This window comes from Lolium rigidum, chromosome 4 (genome assembly GCF_022539505.1).
Source record: "Lolium rigidum isolate FL_2022 chromosome 4, APGP_CSIRO_Lrig_0.1, whole genome shotgun sequence".
In the NCBI taxonomy this organism is placed as follows: Eukaryota; Viridiplantae; Streptophyta; class Magnoliopsida; order Poales; family Poaceae; genus Lolium; species Lolium rigidum.
Window position 1 is genome coordinate 25,228,675 of NC_061511.1, and position 5,924 is coordinate 25,234,598.

Consider the following 5,924-nt stretch of genomic DNA (forward strand, 5'->3'; position numbering starts at 1 on the left):
TAAGAGTAACTGAAAGAATACTTAACAGCCTCGGAGGGAGGAGCAGCCACAGCAGCTAACATCATCATCCACAACTGCCCGCCTCCTCCCCTGTGCCCGTGGATCTACAATCCAGGTACTAGTATTCACTGCAATGCTTACTGCATTGTACCTGCGCCAAAGCAAAAAAATAAAAATAAAAAAATGATGCTTTTTCTGCTGTGCAAATAGCTTTACATTTTGCTTGCCGCTCGCTTTATTTAGATCTGTACATAGCTATCATGTGGAGATTTTTTACACACAGGTTTCTTCTCAACTGAATTATCTCATTGATTGATGTGCAAAAATAAATGTAGCACTGGATCGAGGATGTCAACTACAGCATGTGGGTTACGGATGAGGAGTGCTACCCTGCCATTGCAGTGTATATCTGCCAGCGTCAAATTAAGGGATACTGCTTCTCTTGGAAGGAAGGCCCAGCATCGCTTCTTGCACAGTATGTCTTCTCTATGATCCCTGAGACCTTGATAACCAGTATGCTTGCTCTGTTTCTGGTGCCATCATAAAATATCTTACATAGCAGCAAACCTCTGCATTTACATGTCAGAATAGTCAGCTTTGACTTGACAGTGAATAGATATGAGTTGATTTTGCATGTGAGACACTAATTATATGTTCCAGGTAATAAAATTTCGGGGCTGTGACATGAATTATGTGCAAAAACAATCTAAAACCTGTTTGTGCATATGTATGAAAAGCTTTGATCTCACAATGTATTCGAAATATATAATCATCTATATTGTGCTACAGATTATCAAGACCAAAATATATAACATGCTAACTAGGTAAATAAAATGATGATGTATTGCTGCACAATCCTTCAGCTCTATTTTTTTCAGTTAAGAAATAAACTGCTTGCAAGGCGTGGTATTAATTATTTACTAATATTAGAGTTGGTGAATTCTTCAGAGGCGTAGCTGTATGCCACCGGTCACGCGGCCTTGGAGACCTGCGAGAAGTTGGTGGGCATGCACGCTGACTGGCCTCGTCTTCAAGGAAGGTATCACTTCTGTCACCACACTGTGTGTTGTCATGAATGTGCTGAAGAATTCGTTGGGATTGTTGTTTAGTTAAATCAAACCACTCTGGTGGTGCATAAGAACTAAAAGCTTTGTTGTGACCACATATTCAAACTGTTTAGTGCCGAGTCTGCATAATTTTTGCTGGAGCTTTGCTTGTTTCAGCATGCCCTTTGGCAATTTTTTCTGTTGAAAATACTAAAGTTCAAGTAGCGGTATTTTCTAAGAACTAAAATGTCTTTGAAATGCAACCCCTGTGAAACGACTTCCATTTTTCTTGCAGCAGAGATGCTAGGGCTAAAGCATGTAGTGTTTTAATTTTTCTTTACTGCTATTCCTTTCTTTTGGTCTATAGATACAAGTTGCTTTTGCATTCTACGTCACAACAGGTTGTGTAGAACACGCTGTCATATTTATTTATTGTTGTGTAAACGTACATGTAGGACTCGATCCAGGACGTGAACTACAGCAGAATGGTCAAGGATGAGGAGTGCTACCCTGCCATTGTAGTCTATGTCTGCCACCATCAAAGGGAATAATCAGCTTTGAGTTGACAGTGAATAGATATGAGTTGCTTTTGCATGCGAGACACTAATTAAATGTATCATGGAAGAAACTTGAGGGGCTGTGACATGAATTATTTGCAAAAAAAAATGAAAACATGCTTGAGCATATGTATTTGATCTAAAGTTGTATTCGTAATATATGATCATCTATATTGTGCTACAGATTATCAAAAGCTTCTCGGAGTTGGTGGGCACTGCAAAACTTGCTCGCTGACTGGCCTCGTCTTCAAGGAAGGAAGGTAGCACTTTTGTCACCACCTTGTGTCTGTTGTCATGAACGGGCTGCAGAATGTGTTGGAATTGTTGTATAATTAAATTGAACCACTCCGGTGGTGCATAAGTACAAAATGCTTTTGCATTGACCACAAATTCGAAATGTTTAGTGCTGAGTCTGCATAATTCTCGCTGGAGCTTTACTTGTTTCAATTTTCCCTTGGGAAAATCTTTCATTTGAAAATACTAGAGTTCAGGCAGTGGCATTTTCACAGCACTAAAATGTCTTTGAAATGCAAGCACTGTGAAATGACTTCCATTTATGTGGGGCTGTGACATGATTTTTTTATCTTTCATTGCTCTGTTTGGTTTACCATATAGACTCAATATATGCATGCATGGATGCTTGGTATTGCTTTGTTTGGTTTACCGATTCATTGGCTATTTTTAATCTTTCTTTACTTTCTGATGGGTTTTGCAGACAGTCTGGGATGAATCTTCGCTAGTGGCAGCGGTGGCCTTCTCTTCCTCTGCATGTTTTAGGTGAGCTTCTGTGTCTTCCCTCCTCTCCTCTCCTGTGTTGAGCTTCTGCTTCTTCCCTCCTCCCCTCTCCTGTGCGTGCAATGTGATACCGTGGCTTTTGAGCCCAAGATCTGGGACTGGTTTTTGAGAGAATGTAAGAACTCATTAAAATGAAGTGCTGGCTGTTGGGTGCCCTTTGTAGTTATTATCTTCTGAAACCTGGTACTGATGTCTCAGTACCTGATGCATGGCAGGTTTCTTCTTATGGCTAATTTGGCTTTGCCATAGACATGATTCAGCTCATAATTTAAGCCACCGGTCACTGAATTGTTAATCCTGCTAATTTTGTCCGGTAGTTAATCCTGCTATTTGGTATGGGGCCCAAATACCCACTATGAACGGTTACACCTGGGATTAACTATATAGATGTTCTTTTTTTACAATATGGTAGGCTTTATGATTGGGTGTTTATGTGGATCTTTGATGTTTGCTCCCCCTATTTTTGCGTTCTTCTTTACATGATTAGTAAGCTAGCCTGCAATGCATAGAAATTTTATTAGAATTATCGTCTGAAGCTCTAATGAATATTCTGGAGCTGCACTGCATTGTCAACAGTTTGAGATACATTTCTGATATGCACATCCCTTTGTATTTTCAAACAGAACATTACTGGAGAATTATATGTTTGAATGTGTGAGCTTTATATTTGTCTTGGTGGTTATAGTCGGAGCTATTTTAATGTCTACTCACGTTTCTTGTTTTGGATGTACTTGTAATTTGCAATGGCTAGTACATTTCCTTTCCTCTACTAACATTTGGTTCCTGCAAGTTTGGAAGCCTGGGAGCGTACGAGTGAGTTGCCTGATGCACGACCCAAGGTTTGGAAGAAGAACAAGTCGTACTAGTTCCTGAAACCGAAAATTGAATGCTGGGGTTGTATTGTACTGCATGCCAACTAACTGCATCTAGGACTGTTAATTTGGACTTGTAATCTGGACTGTTGATCTGCTGTGATCTCTAGTGTTAGATCTGTTTTGATTGGTAAGTACTAGTTCTGTGTGTATTTCAATCCTTATACTCATACTGCTGTTTTCAAATTGTCCCGAAATATAGAAAGGGTCATGGCGAAAGTTGGTATACTATTTTAATCTTTTTGAAGGACTTTTTGTCCCATCGACGGAAACGATATGAGCATATGCAACTCGTACCATCCGGTGGAAAGTGCAATGCTTGGTGGCTTTGTCGCACGCCCAGTTTTAATTCACATCCTTTCTCTTCCCTAAACCTGGGCATTCCCGGTTTAGAATGGTTTAGATAGGTTCCTGAAACCAGCCCGTCAGTGCCCGATTTAATTGGATTGGTTTGATTTACAATGTTTAGTTAGGAGGTCATAAAGCGGGTTGGTGCGGGCTGGTTTGCCGGTGTATACGGTTTTGGAACCGGGACGGTGGCGGCGGCGGCTGGGAGAGAACAGGTGGACGGCCGGGGCGGTGGTGGACGGCCGGCGGCCTGAATTGGACGGGAGGCGGCGGTCATGCGCAGCGCCTGAATTGCACCCGTCACGGCCGTGAACCTTCGCGGCAGTCTGCCGATCCAATCGTTTCATCAGGTTTAGCTGGTCTTAAACCAGCTAACAATTTTGTGCTCACGGTTTCAATCCCGAAACCAGTTGAAGTGTTGAACCCAGTACAAAACCGTATATCTGGTTCGGTGCGGGTTGGGCTTGTGGTTTAAGTGGTTTGACACCAAACCATGAACAGGCTTACTCTTCCGCCTCTTTGAAATTTATTGCTTCTGCTTGGACTCCCGCACGTGCAAAGCTTCCTACAGTACCATAGAAAAACAATTTCTCGCTGCATCACTGTCGCATTCACGTCCGGGTGTTGCTCCAAACCAGAGCTCGTACATTCCGGTTGAGACTGGAGAGTCCAAATGCTTGACGTTTTAATTTACATCCTTTTCTTTTCTTCCTCTTTGCACTTTATTACTTATGCTTGGAAAAACAATTTCTCGTTCGGAGCAAGTGATTAATTAGCTCGCTTACCGTACCGAAACAAAAAAAAAGTTTGTTCGCGCGCGGAGGAAGTGATTAGCTCGTTTTAACTCGATCGCGTCCATCGATCAGCTAACACAGTCGAGAGCTTCTTGCTACGTGGAGTACTGATGCATGGATTTTGCGGCCTGGTCACGCGGTGTTGGTGTGAAGTGAATGGATTTTTTTTATTTCTCCTATTCGCTTGAATCTAATCTGCCACAATCAGCAGACGATCAATCTACATGCGCTCTAAAAAGGCTAAGGAATAGAAGAAGATTGACATCCATCGCATGAAAACCATGCCTATGTTTTTCCGCCCCTCTTTGGACTTCTTTTTTCCAGGATTACATGAACGCGTACCTCAACTTTATAGAAGTTAGAGTTACAAATACAAGATTGGCTCCAGCTGACAACAGCAAGATCCAACAGCTACAACAACACAACTACCTGCTGTCTAGAACTCCCACTCCTCCTTCTACTCTGAACAACCTTGGAGACAGTAACTTGCACTCTTCCAAAGTGAATACCATGTGGTGCAGACCAGGCCGCGGACCGACTGACACATGGGTATCTGTATATGCTTCCCGCAAGTTAAGTTGTGGCTCTCTAAGAGATGAAAGTTAGGTTCAGTCCCGGGGTCTCATGTCGTCATCCGTCGCTAGCCTTGCTTTCCAAGAGATGCACACACTTGTACCACAATACACCAGCTATGGAAAAAGAAGCTAGTCCAAACTCATGTCAACCTATACTAGTTTGTTTAATCGATTCGCTAATTTCTTTCAAAACGTGCATACAATTCGGGGAAGCGAGGGAACCTCGGAGAACCTAGAGAGGTGTTTGATGAGACGAGCAAGATGCATGTGAACCTATTATTCCATGTCTTAATGAATTGCCTTTAATTTTGACTATGGAGACATCTTCGAGGGTGGTGAGGGTCCTCCTTGCATGACGATGTACTACATCAATCTTCGTGCAATATGGTGGGGGTGCGCGATGCTCCATGTTGACGCATGCATGCAATATGACGCCACCATCATCGAATAAGCTAGCTATCATCATTTTCCATTTTGGTAATTAACATCAGGGTCATTCTAAGGGTAGGTCGGAGTCGGTAGCCCATGATCATCCGTGTGGGAACTCCAATGTGGCCAACGGCTTTAAAATCATATCCAAACGGTCCATTGGCCAATACATGGTCAAATTCTTTCTCACCATAAAACACTCAATTCCCATGTGGCTAAAAAGGCTCCTAGCATAAAATGACAAAAAATGAAACGACTCCACGCTCAGGGGAAACACGTCAACATGGGCGTCAAGGAGACTGATGAAAATTCGTGAGATTGATGCCTCTAGTATGTAGGTCAAGTATTGGTACCTACTCAGTGTCGTGTTTTTTTTAGTATAAACATGTAGCCACGACATTAACAACTAGGGTTTGTGAGTAGAAGTGGATGCGGCGAGCGACGCCGGACAAGTAGGCGCAAAAACCACCTTCAGTGGGCTAGTTATGACATCGCCAACAAGAACACC

General features: G+C 42.5%; 1 long non-coding RNA gene across 1 annotated transcript; it reads left to right on the plus strand.

The window, feature by feature from the left end:
* Positions 1-1,809: 1,809 nt before the first annotated feature.
* Positions 1,810-3,350, plus strand: LOC124705683. The gene is made up of 3 exons (XR_007004135.1): positions 1,810-1,863; positions 2,319-2,380; positions 3,189-3,350. It is a non-coding gene; the product is annotated as an uncharacterized LOC124705683 (long non-coding RNA).
* Positions 3,351-5,924: the final 2,574 nt, after the last annotated feature.